The sequence below is a fragment of the Branchiostoma floridae genome, chromosome 5, assembly GCF_000003815.2.
Source record: "Branchiostoma floridae strain S238N-H82 chromosome 5, Bfl_VNyyK, whole genome shotgun sequence".
Lineage (NCBI taxonomy): Eukaryota > Metazoa > Chordata > Leptocardii > Amphioxiformes > Branchiostomatidae > Branchiostoma > Branchiostoma floridae.
In genome coordinates, this window is record NC_049983.1 from 23,828,343 (window position 1) to 23,845,740 (window position 17,398).

At 40.9% G+C, this 17,398-nt stretch overlaps 1 protein-coding gene across 1 annotated transcript in view; it reads left to right on the forward strand.

Moving 5' to 3' along the window:
* LOC118416325 (death-associated protein kinase dapk-1-like) overlaps nt 1-17,398 on the forward strand; it is a 75,595-nt gene that overhangs the window by 17,034 nt on the left and 41,163 nt on the right. The gene's annotated exons all lie outside the window — the stretch shown is intronic.

Consider the following 17,398-nt stretch of genomic DNA (forward strand, 5'->3'; position numbering starts at 1 on the left):
TTATATTCTGCTCTATAACGCCTCTATAATAGTGTGCACAGTGTTCAATTGTCGATTACCTTCGGGGATAATGGAATACTCGCGATCGGCGTGACGCTTTCTTTACGTGGGTGGACAAAAGGTTAAAGTGTAACTTACATCATTGGACCCTTATACAGTATACATATATTCAATTACCATTTTTTAACGAATGGATAGCACAACTACAATTTTTTTTTGCACGAAATAACTTATTTTTCCTTCGAATTTACGTCTTGTACCCCTCTCAGCACTGGGAGATTCCAGTGCTGGAAGGACGTCAGCACTGGTTCGTACACCATTCCAATCCTTAAAAGACGTCAGCACTCGTTTTCCAGTGCTGAAGATTTCATAGCACTGGTTTTCCAGTGCTGAAGTGTTCTCGAGCACTGGTAAATCCAGTGCGGAAGGCGAGGTTTTTGTATATCAGCACTCGGTTCCAGTGCTGACGGCAGTTTCAGCACTGGGTAACCAGTGCTGAATTAATTTTGACCTGACCCGGCCCCGATATCCCCGGATTTCAGCACTGGTAACCGAGTGCTGGCGGCAAATCAGCACTGGAAAACGAGTGCTGAAAGAAATTCAGCACTGGAAAACCAGTGCTGAGGGAGTTTCAGCACTCGAACAAGGCCGATCAACACTGGAAAACGAGTGCTGAAAGAATTTCAGCACTGGAAAACCAGTGCTGAGGCCGTTCAGACAATTGAATCAGCACTGGAACACCAGTGCGGAAGGCGAGGTTTTCGTAGACTTGCAACATAGAATGGAAAATCTGCTGACATTTCATGTAGCGGCCATGTAAAACACGTATTAAAAAAAAACTATAGCTCAATGCTAGTACCTGTAGTAATCGCTAGGCGGCAGTGCTTCTCAAAGCCCCCAAAAATGTGGCAATGATCTACCCCTCACTGAGTGGTACAGTCCGAAAGGTCAGAGTTCATTGCAGACGGAAACTTCACAAAGTTTTGACTAGGTATGTTGAAGTTTATTATTCCGTTATGTTTGAAGTTGCCGTTAATTTCCGATGTGATATTGAAACTTATGTTGAGGCTACCCATAGTTATGAAACTGGCATGACAGTGTATGAAGAATATATCCTATAACGTTAAATGCTTAACTTTTTACGCATGAGTTTCCACGTGGGTGGGTGTGGGGCAAAGGAATTTTTCACCCAATTCACCAGTTCTTGATATAGATGCCACCAAGATGAGTCAAAATTGGCGCTATACTTCTATATCATTTGTTTGCAGTTACCGGTAAATCTTGAGTAACAAAACTAGTGATTGAATTTTAGAAATGAAATGAAATTAACTCAGTCTAGAGATACTAAGTACAGATTAATTAGGAATTAATTAATTGCTTGCAGATTTTGATAGGATAGAGATTATGTGTACCCACAGAAAAAAATTGGTTGAATAGGTCCAATTTTGGGTGTCTGAGTATTTTGAGCCCTGCCGCACATGCATTCTGATCTCTGTGATTGTAAAAAGGGCTTAATATACATGTATTTATAAGCTCATTCATGAGTCCAAGTACACATGCACAGGTCAAACTCAAAGGAGAAGGTCCTGACTTGTAAACAGTTGTCGTCCCAACGATACAGGTGGCCTCCGTCAGTCAGATTATATATATTACAACACAGTAGTCACTGTGTATTCTGTATCTCCCAAGTTACCAGCCTGACCACGGGTAGGAGGCTGGAAGGCGATCCAACCTCTGCAGGAGGGCTGGGACCGAGGGTGATGCAGAATACATCGTGCTGAAATTGTTATTTACGTCATACCCATTGGAGAAAATACATATCTCAATGCAAAATGGCCTGGAACTAAAAATAGCAGCTTAATTCCAATGTCTGAATCTGGTTTGCAAATCTTTGACAGGCAGCCGCACTTGGAGCACAATTGGATGGTGTTTGATATGTTCTATGAAATCCCATGTGATACAAGTAGAACCCCATGTGATAAGGTAGCCTCCTTCACCGGCCTCTCTGGGAAGCTTGGCAATTTTTTTTTGGGGGGGGGGGGGGGGTAGGTCGATTTGCGATTTTTAACCGGGAATATGCCGGGAAAGGAATATATGCCGGGAAAGGAATATACACCGGAAAGCTTGTACGGGCTAGGCGAAATTGGCTTCCCAGTAGGCCTGCTACTCTTCGGTATCTACAAAGCCCTATTAAAAAACACTTGTCACCATTACATAGAATTAAATAATCCATTTTTGCTTCATAAACAACTTACCAACATTTACTTTGAATTAGAGTGGGCTGGCTACAATCAACAGCGAAATTGAATAGCTTTAATAGTATTATGTTTCATGAATAGACCATGTACAGACCCTCACATATGGTTTGATTGGATGCACTTTCGCATTGATTTTTGGTAGACTATGTAAAAAAAGTGTTTTGCATGTATCGGTACAGTCATTTTTTTGTACACTACGTTAAGCTTGTTTGCTACATATTTGAAATACGGTGGCCTTACAGTTCTATTAGCCAAAAAGAAACCTTACAATGTCTTATGAGATTCTCTTTTTCCCTGTTTTGCAGCTCCATAATCAGTCAAGAAGTGTGAAGCTCAGACAAGACATCACACGACCCAAGATGGAGGACACAGAGCCCAGTACAGACGACCAGGACTTCAGTACTGTAGAGGAGCACAGGCTCCACAGGGAGTGTGGCATCACCTCTCCTCTCACCTACCGCTCCACGGGGAGTGTGGCATCACCTGTCACCTCTCACCAATCATTCCGCGGGAACATCAAAATCTTCATGGAAGACTGCAATGTCATCAAGATGGACAATGACAGGAATCAAGTTGACAATGACAGGAGTCAAGTGTGTCTTCTGGAATGGATGGATGGGAATCATGGGATCCAACTTAAAAAGCGTGACTCTGAGTGCTTTATGTGCTGGCTGTATTCAATGGTAAGTGGGCAATCTTAGATGCACTAACATGTGTTGTGATATCAGTATAAAAATAGTATAGAAAAAACACCCCTTTTACTCCAATGTACACAGCCCAACATCTGAATATTAAGTAACCCAAGACCTCAAATAAGAGGCACCTGACTTTGACTTCCTCTTTGCACCACGACCCGAGCATTGAGCAGACGGGCCACCATCGACTCTCTGTACATTACTAACACTTCACCCGAATAGACGTAGGAGCAACAGTTGAGTGTCTGTGATTGAATTCATCTCAAAGGCTGAAAAGCACAACAACATGTGCTTTCAACTAAGTTGTAGATTACATGTGACTTAGTGAAAAAAAGAAACCATTCTTACATGTACATATCCATTGCTTTATTCACACCGACGTTCGGTGACTGTCTGTCATACTGACTGGTTCACTTTGTAATGCAGCTCTACGTAAACTGCTTACAGACGCAGATGAGGTTCCTAGACGTAAAGTATTTTACTTTGTGTACAGTGAGTGCTTACGAGTAATGCAATTTTTACCATGCGGGTCCCAAATGTTTCTTTTCTAGCTCTAGCATATTTGCAAGTTAAGTTTTATCAGGCAGAAACCCCCTAGCCTCTACATGCTGTCTTCCAACCAGCAGCATGACGGTGTTTGTTTCTTGGGTGAACCCTGTGAGCCTTTATAAAATCTTTTCAAAGATAATCTTTGGCATTGGAATAGTCTAAGCTGTACAGAATTTGTCCCTGAACATGCAGGGGGGAAATAGCATCCCAGGGGCTTCAAATTTTAACATATTTTCATGGGATCATGTCGTCCCCTCCCCCAGTACAATAGTTAAGAACTTGGCTGATTGATAAGAACTTGGCAATGCCCTCTATGTCTGATATTTTAAATTACATGTATGCTGTGAAAAAAACTAATGTAAACCCTGAATATCACGAACAAGTTAGAGCACAATCGATGTCTCAAAATAAAAGCACAAAATCAAATCACAGGCCAAAGGCAGTCATGAAGGCTATACTAGTAGCCCTATGGTGGGTTCATTTGGTACATTGGGATTTACAAGCACTGAGATGAGTGAGAGTGAAAGTTGAGTGAGGAAAAGCTGAGTGAGTGAGTGAGTGAAAGTGAAGAGTGAGTGAGAGTGAGTGAGTGAGTGAGTGAGTGAGTGAGTGAGTGAGTGAGTGAGTGAGTGAAAGTGAAGAGTGAGTGAGAGAGAGTGAGTGAAAGTGAAGAGTGAGTGAGAGTGAGTGAGTGAGTGAGTGAGTGAAAGTGAAGAGTGAGTGAGAGTGAGTGAGTGAAAGTGAAGAGTGAGTGAGAGTGAGTGAGTGAGTGAAAGTGAAGAGTGAGTGAGAGAGAGTGAGTGAGTGAGTGAGTGAGTGAGTGAAAGTGAAGAGTGAGTGAGAGAGAGTGAGTGAGTGAGTGAAAGTGAGTGAGTTAATAGTGAGTGACACTGATCATGACAGTGAAAGTGAGTGAGTGTGAGCATTCATTGAGTTATTCTAATAGGCCATTAATAAGGCAGAAGTTTATTGTTAACTCCCAGGCACCATGTCAGCATATTCAAAACAGTTTTGAAGATCAATAGTTATACAAATATTCACCCCTGAGCAGAGGCGGCTCCCATATTGACTATAACCATGCATCTGGTGATGAAGGGTCAAAGTCCTAGGCCTGGTCTGCATGTTTGTACAGTACCTGTTTGCTTGCTGATGTGGCAGTCAGGCCACCATGTTGGAATTTTGGATTGTCCTGTGTTTTGAGCCACTATGACAGACACTTGAACTATATCAGGGATCCAAGAAATAGTTCTCCGCTCTACTAAGATTACTGTCCAGGTATGGTCTTAGGGATTTTACGATATTGACCAGGGTGAGGGCTGGTGCACTGGGGGGAGGGCCATTGAATTTTTTTTTATGTCGGAGGCGGGACATTGAAAAACTTTTTGAGCTGGGGATAATCCTTAGATTAGCTTAGCCAGCCAGCAAGATTTGCCCATCTAAATGTAGAAAGTGGCATTTCAGAGAGTCAACATTTCAAAATTGGAGTCCTGTCTGACTCTCTTGCGATGCCTCACATTTTTGGCACTCCAAGATTATTACTGTTGGGGGTATTTGGTTGAGCATGCTTTTGTGTATTTTAAAATAGAAAGTAAATTTACCTCAGTCTGCAGATAATGCAGGAAACTAAGTATTTCAGTGGGCCGAGTTTGATCTTTATTTATTCTTGAGAAGCTCAAATCAGCGTGCAGGCTGCTAATTTATTGAGGTCATGATGGAGGTATTAAAGGGTCAGATAAAATATAACAGAGGTACAGATTACATCGAGTCTTAATAATATGAAATCTATCAACATATATCATTACATGATATACATAGTACAAAAACATCGCTCCACCACTAGTAATTTACAAAAGCTCCGGTTTCTCTAGCGATATTTGCTTAGTTATCAATCATTGAAGTATTGTTATTTCGTTCCTAAGTTGTCATTTTGTTAATTGGTATTCTGCACTGGGTCGCATTATTGTTTAATAATTTTCATATCTATTCAATCTTTATTTAACTTTATGAGTTGTTGAATTCTATTTTGATTTGTAAATCTTGATGAGAAGAGCTTGTACAAGCCACATAGCTTTTTTTCTCCCCCTCCTGCACGTTTTCTTCCTTTGATTTCCACTATGTTGGCTTTTTAGAAATGTGCAAAATCAATAAGTCCATATATACATGTCTGTTCATTTTTGGTCATTTCTTTTATTTCAAGAGTCTCTTAAAGGAGGTCAGATTTGGAGTCGTACACGTGTCTAGCAACAGTTTGATCGTCTCATTTTCTGGAGTTACACAATTACACAGTGGCATCAGTAACTGTTACTAACAACATTGTCAGTAGCAATTTTTTTCAAGTATATTTTACTAATCTAGATCTGTTTTTTTTTAAAAAGCAAACAAGACACCCTTTGATTCACATGTTGTCCATTCTGTGTTGCCCCCAGAGATGGACCTGGTCACGTTCTTCACGGCTGTGCAGAAAGGTGATGTGCAGACTGTGAGGAGGGGACTGGAGACTGGGGTGGACGTTAATGCCAAGAGACTCTGGCTATGGGTAAGGATGCTGATTTTCATTGATCAAACTAAAGGTGGGAGTTCTGAAATATCAATATTGATTTATGTGATTAACATTTTGATGGAATGAAACGTAACTAGCAGCAAGAAGTTATTTTGGCTTTTTTATCTGCACAATATATTGTGGTGCATGCTGTTCTCGATAATGACCATTGATAGCCTGGCTTGATGATATGTCAGCTGCTGAAAGAATGTACCTTTAATTTGTTACAAAAAAAACAGTAATTTGAGCCAAACTGCCAACTATATTCAGCAGTGAATGAATGAATGACTGGTTTATTAGGGCCAAACAAGTGCGTATATACATGTACTGTACATACTGCAGCCATACAAGGCTGAATTGGTGTATGATACATATCACATTTGTTAAAAACTTCATTAAGATTCATTCAACAATGATACAATAAAAGGTAGTGTGCTATTTTTGAATTGGGATGATTTGCATTTAAACTGTGTGTAGTTGTCCTTTGTACGTAGTTCTCTCCCATGAACACTTCCCCGTTTCGGGGGGAACCAGCCAGAGAATAGTGGAAACTTAGACACAGACAGGGCAAATTTCAAACAAAGACTACGACGTCTCAGGTACAGGGAAGTAAATGACAGCTGTTCTAAGGCTCTGTCGTAGCCAGCATAGCGCCTACCTTAAGAGTTATTCTGTACGCCCTCTTTTGTACAGATTCAATGCACTTAGACTGGAGAGCAGTGAGGCCTGGATAGCAGTGAGGCCTGGATGCCACACTGGGCAAGCATACTCTAACAAAGGTCTTACAAACCCACAGAAAACAAGGGTTAAGTCATTGTCACCAAGTCCATGTTTCTTTAGGACACGTACTAGGTATAGCCTACGGTTGGCCTTACTGACTATAGCGGACCACTTGAGATCGGCTTGCATGATTATGCCGAGAACTCTAGCAAACTGAACTTCTTCCAATACTGATGGTCCTACTTACAACTGTGGCGCTCTCTGGCGATCGGAGATAAGGGATTTAAGGTGTGGGGTGATCCATGGTTTGTCCTTCACATGCAAACGTACAACCTTGGTTGGGAAGAACATGTCAATGGCATCACTGAGTGTTGTATAGAAAGCTGTACACTTGGCTTCTGCGTCTGATGCTGCTGCAGAATTCGAACCTCATCCCAGGAGTGGGTGGTAATCTAGGAGCCGAAGGCTCGGATGTCCGAGTCGCACATCGGCCCGACTACTTTCTTACGGCAACTATTGATCGGTTGTCTCTGTTCGTCACTCTGTATGACACGCAGTTATGGTCATTTCATCCCACAGGGGGCACTATAGTAGGAGACTTGTAGAATTTACCAAGGTTTGTAAGGATCTGGTCAAGCACCGCATTACCACGAGTAGGAGTCTGTACAACTTGTAGTAAAGTGTGGTCGAGACAGGGAGTACTGGTGTCGAGGTGATTCAGATCGCCCATCACGAGCAGACCGATGTCCGGGTAGGAGTTCTTCAGCACGTCTTGCTCCTAAGTGGAGGTGTTGAGATCAACCCAGGGCCTAGACCACCTAAACGTCCCTCTGGGAGCTGTAACAAAGCAGTACAGAATAAGCATGCTGCTATTTGTTGTGATGACTGCGATGCGTGGTATCATAAGGACTGTATTGAGCTTTGCTCTCAGGTATACACTGTTATTAGAAACCCACCGATCATACTCATGGATATGCTGTGACTGCGGCGTACCAAACTTTGCATCAGGCATGTTCGACATCATTGATGACAGCTTTCATTCGGTAAATTCAATTGATACGCTGAACTCCAGCACAAGTTTTCCAGGTGACACACCAACGTCCACATCCACTCCACTTAGATCAAAGCAGGGGAAAACCCACACTAGAAAAGATAAACTTGAAAGGTTACAGAACCAAGCTGCCAGATTCTGCACAAACAACTACAACAGGGATGCTAGTGTTACCAAAATGAAAACAGATCTGCAGTGGACATCATTTGAAGACAGAAGGAAAATGTCCAGATTTTGCATGATGTACAAAATGACGAATAAGCTGGTGGACGTACCGACTGATAAGTTACCAGCTCAAAAAAGAACAAGAAACAGTCATGACTTCAAGTACCAGAGTTACCAAATGAAGCTAGGATTGATGTGTTCAAAAATTTTTATTTTCAGAGAATTATCGTAGAGTGGAATTTGTTATCACCAAGCACAGTAGGGGCATCTTCTCTGGATAGTTTTAAAGAATGCTTGCAGATAGATGTGCAAAAGTTAGGTGTGACGGATCGTTCAGTGTAATGTAACCAGCTGCTTGCGCGCCGCGTGCCTGCGAAGCTGGTGTGTTACGCCGAAGGGCGGTTATACCGGCTATATAGATACAGATACAGATACAGACTCTTGCAGGTGGCCCAGCAATGCAGTTTCGTTACATGAAGCTGGGGGGTTATACACACCACACAGGGCAATGGACGATACCTCCCGTGGAAGCCAGTGAGGGCGCAGGTGCACCCACACACATTCCAAGTCCGATGGAACAAGTACTATGTCCAGGGCCTTAGCCGAAATGGTTGCTTTGGTGTACACTGCTACACCTCCTCCACATTTGTCAGGTCGACATTTAGAGAACGTGTTAAAGTTTTGCACATCTGTAGCTGAATTCGGGAGGCAGGGAGTGAACCAGGTCTTGGTTACTACTGTATTCCCAATCTAGAACACGTACTGCTTAACTACTGTAAGATATTGATTAGTGTTCCTAGAAGTTCTGTCAATGCTGCTGTATTGGGCGAGCTAGGTATGTTTCCACTGTATATAGACACCCAGACACAACTCATTACTCTGTGACACTGGAGGGTAACCTCCAGTAACAGAGTATTGTAATCACTTTGTGCGTTGAGTGTTCGCACCTATATCTCTATGTTCTGTATGCCGCAATCGCATGTGGGTTGGCATGTCGTCTGTACTCGGTTGGGAAATGATGCACGTTATTTTTTTTTCGCCATAGCTGTTTTTATTATGGATGTAATAATTTCAGTTTTCACCCCTACGCCATCTGGTTTAGTGGTTTAGGTCCTCCTTATGATTGCGCCTTAAGCCTTGTAGTAATTTGATACCGTCAAGCAGATGTTGTCCTCGTCGCAATATGCCATCTCGTTCGGGCTTTGCGTTTCCAATATTGAGGTTGGTTTGACATAGCATACTGTTAACATTTTGCGCGGTTGATAGTCATATGCATTTTATGGTTAGAACGTGTTTGATCCTTGGGATTTTTTTTTTCCCGGTAGCTCTTTTCATTATCGATGTAATAATTTGAGAAATCACCCCTATTTCCCTGGCATTGTGGAACAGCTGGTCTATAGACGATGGGGTTTAGCAATTGCTTATCTCCAAGCAGATATGGGGTTATGGTATGTCCACAGCTGTCATTGACCCACTTTTTGGTGTGTGTCTGAGATATCCATTGTGAAGCTGTGTTGTTGTTTTCATTTGGTGTCGTTCGATTGAGACGCTGATTTCGCTGATAATGCTTACAGGACTGTGTTTTAAATTTGACAGTGCTAGGTATGTTAGCTTTTAAGTAAGTTTTTGGTATAAGCTGAGTGAGTGAGTAGTGGGGCAGAGACTTGGACTCTCACTGCTGCCCAGGAACGTCGACTCGACGCCTTTGATACTAAGTGCCAAAGGAGAATCCTGGGAATCAGGTGGCACGACTACGTATCCAATGCCACCCTGCGTGAGACCACCAGTCAACCCCAACTGTCCAACAAGGTGCGTCAGGCCCGTCTTCGGCTGTTTGGTCACATTGCCAGGACGGAGCCACCTCTGGAAACAGCTGCCCTTCTGAGGGAACCGCCCCCACCCAATTGGTCCCGCCCCAGGGGCCGTCCCAGGCATACCTGGCAAGAACAACTGAGGGACGACCTGAGGGCTGCCGGCCTCAACCTTACCACCGCCTGGGTGCTGGCCCTCAACAGACCTACGTGGAGATCCATGTGTGCAGGCGCTACGCTCCATCCCGGAGCATGCGGACCTGAGTGAGTGAGAGTGAGTGAGTGAGTGAGTGAGTGATGTGATGTGTTCTGTATGCGATATAAACACCGAGTCATACACCACAGAAAACATCACAACCGACATAAACCATAATGAGGTCACAGAGTATGTTACACAATATGTCTGATGATAGAATTGTTGAAAAAGCATACGACACTGCTGTTATACAAGAACATGAATGGATCACACATGTACAAGATATACTATGCAGGCACGGTTTCCAAAATATTTGGCTAAACCCTAAAGTCGATGCCAAATATTTTGGAAACATGTTCAAGGAACGCCTAAAGGACACATTTCTTTCGAACTGGAGGCAAAAGATAAGAAACTTTATTAACTAGCAACATATTCGAAAATTAAGACAACCTTCGCTCTAGAAAACTATCTTTTATCAATTCAAAACAGGTCATTCACTAATAGCATAACAAAACTAAGGATTGAAGCACATTGTTTAGAAATTGAAAAGAGTCGTCACAAAAATGTACCAGCTGAAAAGAGAATGTGTTCCATATGCAAAGACAGTATTGAAGATGAATATCATTTCCTGATGATATGCCCTTATTATAATGAAGAAATGAAAAAATTATTGACCATATGTAACAACAGAACAACATTACCTAAAACAAACAGAGAAATATTCAATGTACCTTTATCATGTCCCGACTCCATATCTGTCCACCTAGGCCAATATATATATAATGCTATGCAAAAGAGAAGTAGACTAAATGTTCTAACAATGTGAAATACACTATGCCGCAATATTTTTTCTGTTATGTTAGATTAGTATACTGTTGTATACTGTTGTAGATAGTTTGAAGTTTGCCATACATTGTACCTGTTACAATCGTTGTGCAATAAACTTGACTTGACTTGACTATAAACTGTGATCTCAATAGATGAGGTGGTCAAAACTTCTTCAAATTCATCAATCTTATTCACTAGCAATCTAGCATTTGACAGATTTTGAAGTATTCGAGGCATGTGTCTTTGTTGACTTGATGACTTCACTTGTTGATCGATTTGGATTGGACGCAGCTGTGCGATACGGTCTACACATTGTTGCATCTCCAGACCTGATTTGCATGTAAATGTTGGGGAGGGCCGGGGACAGTGGCCGACAATCGTAGTGATTTTGCGTAGTACTACGTTATTCCTTCCGGCCTTTTTGCCAGGAGGTCTGCGTGTAATAAATAATTATGTAATTCTGACAGGAAACTGCAGACTTGTAAGATTATTATAATATGATTTAGAGTGAGAGCATCTCTATGCAGAAATTTAATGTCAACAAAGCAGAAATTATTTCAGACATACCCAAAGATGAGATTTACCGTGCCTGACACATAATTTATCTCAAAACACCATCAAGGTGTAAGGAATTCAAGATCAATGTGAAAGTGAATGTGACATGACACAATGCCACTGATATTCACATAACATTTTACACACTCATAGCATTCAGGTATGACTTTTACAGCGGGGTTAAACTTGTCACAATGATGGACTTAGCTTACTTAAATACCTTAAAAGTTGGTATTGCTACCACAAAATATGCCCTCCTCATTCACAAAAAGAAAGGTGTGAATGAACCATTATTCAAAAACGCTTTATTAATTAAAAGTTATCTCTAAGTTTTAAAATGATAATCCGTCACATTTCGTCTATTGATTTGGTTGCACGCTGGCCCTTATTCTTAGCATCCTATCGTTTGTCTTTGTACAGTCATGTTGTAACCGGTTACTGTCCCAACTGCTGTTCTATCCAGCGTGACCAGACATCCCTGCATGTGGCCAGCCAGTACGGGCAGACTGAGGTAGCAGAGCTTCTGATAAAAAACGGGGCTGATCTGGAGGCGAGGGACAGGGTAAGTAGCTATAACCCTGCTCTCATTTCTCCTGTCCTGTACCTGGACAATGGTGCCCCTGGTACCCCTGTCATAACACTCACAACATTAATAGTCATCTACTAAATGATCCCTTCCAAGAAAAAAGTCTCATTCAGAGATAGATTGACGCTATTGTTCTGGAGTAAGGTAAGTTTAAATAACTTGTATATAAAGGCATTTTGTCTCTGAGTTTTTTTTCATATTCTGTAAATAAATTAATAAATATTCCTTCTGTGGCTTCCCAACCAACACACATAGATTTACTACTTGAATGTGCAAAATGTGCATAATCATTCCCAAACGTCGCTATATTGCAGAATAATAGTAAAAGCACCTGTTTCAAATGTTAAAAATGGACACACTTTCTTCAGACATGAACCTGCGGTTTTTGACTTTCACCTACTAGCCAGTCGTGCATGTGGATGTCATCCGAGTCAGTGTTGCAACATAGTAAACGTAATACTAACTTAGGCTACATGAATGACTATTCCATGATTTACTATCATCTACAATGTATGCAAGCAGCGGTTGGTGCAGAAGATTTAGAACCTGTTTATCATATGTTCTTTTCGCACTCCCCATGCGCTAACCTCTGCTGCTTGCTTCAAAGGGCCACACTTAAAATTTTACACAGAAGAAAACAAATAGTTGATCAAAGATATTTCTTTTTGATTCTAAAGTACTCTCTGTCATCAACCTTATTTTATCAAACCAATAATTAGAAATACTTTTGATATGATCTATAACATTTGAAGTGATAAAAAAATTATATTTGTATTCATTTCAGTCCACGTTTGCGCTTTTTCATAGCATTTTCTGACAGTATACTTGTCTCTTGGCAGTCATGTTGTAATCGGTTACTGTCCCAACTGTTGTTCTATCCAGCATGACCAGACATCCCTGCATGTGGCCAGTGTGTACGGGCAGACTGAGGTAGCAGAGCTTTTGATAAAAAATGGGGCTGACCTGGAGGCGAGGAATGGAGTAAGTAGCTATAACCCTGCCCTCCTTTCTACCGACCTGTACCTGGACAATGGTCAGTCTTGAATGTGAATGTCATCCATGTCACATGTTGCTATATAGTAAACGTAATACTAAGGCTACATGAATGACTATTCCATGATTTACTATCATCTACAATGTATGCAAGCAGCGGTTGGTGCAGAAGATTTAGAACCTGTTTATCATATGTTCTTTTCGCACTCCCCATGCGCTAACCTCTGCTGCATGCTTCAAAGGGCCACACTTAAAATTTTACACAGAAGAAAACAAATAGTTGATCAAAGATATTTCTTTTTGATTCTAAAGTACTCTCTGTCATCAACCTTATTTTATCAAACCAATAATTAGAAATACTTTTGATATGATCTATAACATTTGAAGTGATAAAAAAATTATATTTGTATTCATTTCAGTCCACGTTTGCGCTTTTTCATAGCATTTTATGACAGTATACTTGTCTCTTGGCAGTCATGTTGTATTCAGTTACTGTCCAAACTGTTGTTCTATCCAGATTGACCGGACATCCCTGCATGTGGCCAGCGAGTACGGGCAGACTGAGGTATCAGAGCTTCTGATAAAAAATGGGGCTAGCCTGGAGGCAAGGGACATGGTAAGTAGCTATAACCCTGCCCTCCTTTCTACCGACCTGTACCTGGACAATGGTGCCCATGGTACCCCTGTCATAACACTCTCAACGTTATTAGTTACAAGTATCTACTTATTGTCCCTTCCAACAAACATAGTTATCTCTAACTAAGTTTTAAAATGATAATCCGTCACATTTCGTCTATTGATTTGGTTGCACGTTGGCCCTTATTCTTAGCATCCTATCATAATTTTGTTTGTCTGTGGACCGTCATTTTGTAACCGGTTACTGTCCCAACTTTTGTTCTATCCAGCTTGACCAGACATCCCTGCATGTGGCCAGTAAGTACGGGCGGACTGAGGTAGCAGAGCTTCTGATAAAAAATGGGGCTGATCTGGAGGCGAGGGACTATGTAAGTAGCTACAAAAATGTATAACCCAGCTCTCATTTTTCCTGTCCTGTACCTGGACAATGGTGCCCATGGTACCCCTGTCACAACACTCACAACTTAATAGTCATGTACTAATGATCCCTTCCTACAGACAAGTCTCATTCAGAGATAACCTTGACGCTATTGTTCTGAAGCAGGTGTAAATGACTTGTAAAAAGGCATTTTGTCACTGAGTTTCTTTTGTATGAGAGTCTTGTACCCTGCTCCGTGACTTCCCCCTGGCACACACATATCCGCTTTATGTAGAATAAGGATAAGTGCTCATTCACAAGAAATAGAGAGGGGCAGGTACAAAAAAACTGCCCGTTAACGAGAGAACAATAATCACATGTAAATACTGTTCAGGGAAAGCAGTGGAAGATGAACTACATTTCATTTGTCAATGTTCACATTACATTTCCGAAAGAAACAAACTTTTTCTTAAAATCTGCAAAACTTTTCCAAGCTTTTATCACCTTACCGACCAACAAAAATCAATCTTCTTGCTTAAGTCGTCCAACCCCTTTATGAAAATGTTAGACAATTCATCTCCTACAGCATATTATATGGAAAAGAAGTCAAACCCATCAAATAGCTTATTAAAGTAGAAATAGATTTAGATTAGACGTTATTCCCTTTTGATTTATCTATGATTGTCATTTACCTTCTTTGTTAAGTATCATAATGTATACCACTACTGCTTTTACTTTGTATGCGATTAGCCCTCGGGCATGAATTTGCAATAAAGGTTATTATTATAATGTTCACAACTGTATTACAGAGTAGTAAAATGATCTATTTTCAAATTGAGAGTTTCAGTTGTACAAACTTCCCCCGTGAATTCACTGTAACAGTTTTACTTTTACTTACCAAGTCGCCTGTGTAGATGTCACCCATTACATCAAGTCAGTGTGGTAGATATATGCTACATGAATGAGTCTTCCATATTTTACCACTAAAGGCATTACAGATTCTGAAGTGTTTTTTTTTATTTACATAATGGTTATCAAGTAAAAAGAGTCTTTACAAGACCCAAAGGCCACTCCAATGTTATGGGTTACATATTGCAAACAATTGGTTAAGGTGGAAATAGTCTCAATGTGCTGTGTTGTTTTATGTAACGTTTATGTCTTATGACCCAAGGAAGACTAGCGATACATTGAATTTACTTATCTTGAAAGTTCATCTGTGTTGGTAGAAGTCATTATTGAGCTAGTTAAACTGTAATATCCAGCACAAAAATTGGACTCGCCCCAAATTTTCGACTGAACGGCACCTGGTCTTTTGTATTTACATTGTACTGACAAATGGAGATCGTTTGCATAAACAAATAAACAAATTCTTTACTGTGTGATATCTATTTTTTCCTCTCTTTACAGTGATGACACAATTTTGACAAAATACAACAATACAAACACCATTACCACCAGGTCGACCTCTTCATGAATGAGTCTGAACAGGGAGAGACATTTCGTGTTACACAGACCACCTTTATCACTTTTCTCTGTACAGCGCCTGGAGTCCACACCTTTGCATCTGGCTGCTGCTGGGGGCCACACCGGGACCTGTGAGCTTCTGATTCATTCTGGAGCTGACGTTACGACCAAAAATAAGGTGATTTATATTTGTTTCAACTGACCTTCATCATACATTTTTTCTATGAATAGTACCAGTCCTCACCCTTGCATCTGGCTGCTGCTGGAGGGCACACTGAGCTACTGATTTGTTCTGGAGCTGATGTTATGACGCAGGATGGAATAAAACATTCTTTAACTTAAATGGACTTTATTAGATTCAGATTCAGATGTAATTGTCATATTCTGTAATGTTACATTGAAGTTTACACAATAAAATGCATCATGTAACAATAACACTGACTCAAAAACAACATGGATAATCTAAACTCATTAACTCAATGAACTCTGAATACATGTTATCAAGTTGGGCATTGGCAATGTTATGTCATTAACATGACTTAACTTACCATGTCCATCCTCCCTGTACATTACCAGTCCACTCCCCTCCATGAAGCTGCTGCTGGGGGCCACACCGGGACTTGTGAGCTTCTGATTCGCTCTGGGGCTGACGTTATGACCAAAGATAAGGTTTATGTTTGTTTCAACTAACCTTTATCATATATTTTTTCTATGAATAGTACCAGTCCTCACCCTGCATTTGGCTGCTGCTGGAGGGCACACTGAGCTGCTGATTTGTTCTGGAGCAGATATTATGACACAGGATGCAATAAAACATAGTTTAACTTATTTTGAAATGGACCTTATTAGATTCATATATGGATGTAATTGTCTTCTGTAATGTTACATTGAAGTTTACACACGTCAGGAAGAATGCATCATGTAACAATAACACTGACTCAAAAACAACATGGATAATCTAAACTCATTAACTCAATAACCTCTGAATACGTGTTATTAAGTTGGTCGTTGGTGACGTTATATCATTAACATAACTACTGAACATGTCTGTCCTCTCCGTACAGGACAAGTCCACTCCCCTCCATAAAGCTGCTGCTGGGGGCCACGACCGGACTTGTGAGCTTCTGATTCGTTCTGGAGCAGACTTCAACTTCACCATAAACACGGTGATGTACATTAATTTTGCTTAACATGAATATGTGAATAAATGAATTGGACGTTGTTGATGTTATGTTGTACTATAACACACCTAACTACTAATGCTGTCCGTCCTCCCTGTACAGGACCAGGACACACTCCTGCATCGTTCGGCTGGAAGGGGTGACACCGAGACCTGTGAGCTTCTGATCAGTTTGGGAGCTGATGTTATGGTCCAGAATAAGGTAAAACAAACTTGTTTGAAGTAGACTTATCAAGACCTCAAGTGTATGTAATCTTCTTCTATAGTAACTTTAAATCTAACAGTACACAAGAACATAGCATCATATAACAATCAAAACCGACATAATCTCTATATTGTATATGTAACTTTTCTTTACTGTAACGTTATGATAAAAATGTTCAAACTCATTACCTATCTGTGTCACATAACTATTAATAATAACTGAACATGTCTGTCCTCTCTGTACAGGACAAGTCCACTCCCCTGCATAAAGCTGCTGCTGGAGGTCACACCAGGACTTGTGAGCTCCTGATTCGTTCTGGAGCTGACGTTACGACCAAAGATAAGGTGATTTATATTTGTTTCAACTAACCTTTATCATATATTTTTTCTATGATTTGTACCAATCCTCACCCTTGCATCTGGCTGCTGCTGGAGGGCACACAGAGCTACTGATTTGTTCTGGAGCTGATGTTATGACACAGGATGCAATAAAACTTAGTTTACGCCAGTATGGTCAAGGATCGCTATAAGGGAACGACTCTTGGGCACACGATGCAACTTATATCGAGGTGCTTTATTCCAACATGGCGATACAGTAGGAGTCGGTGGT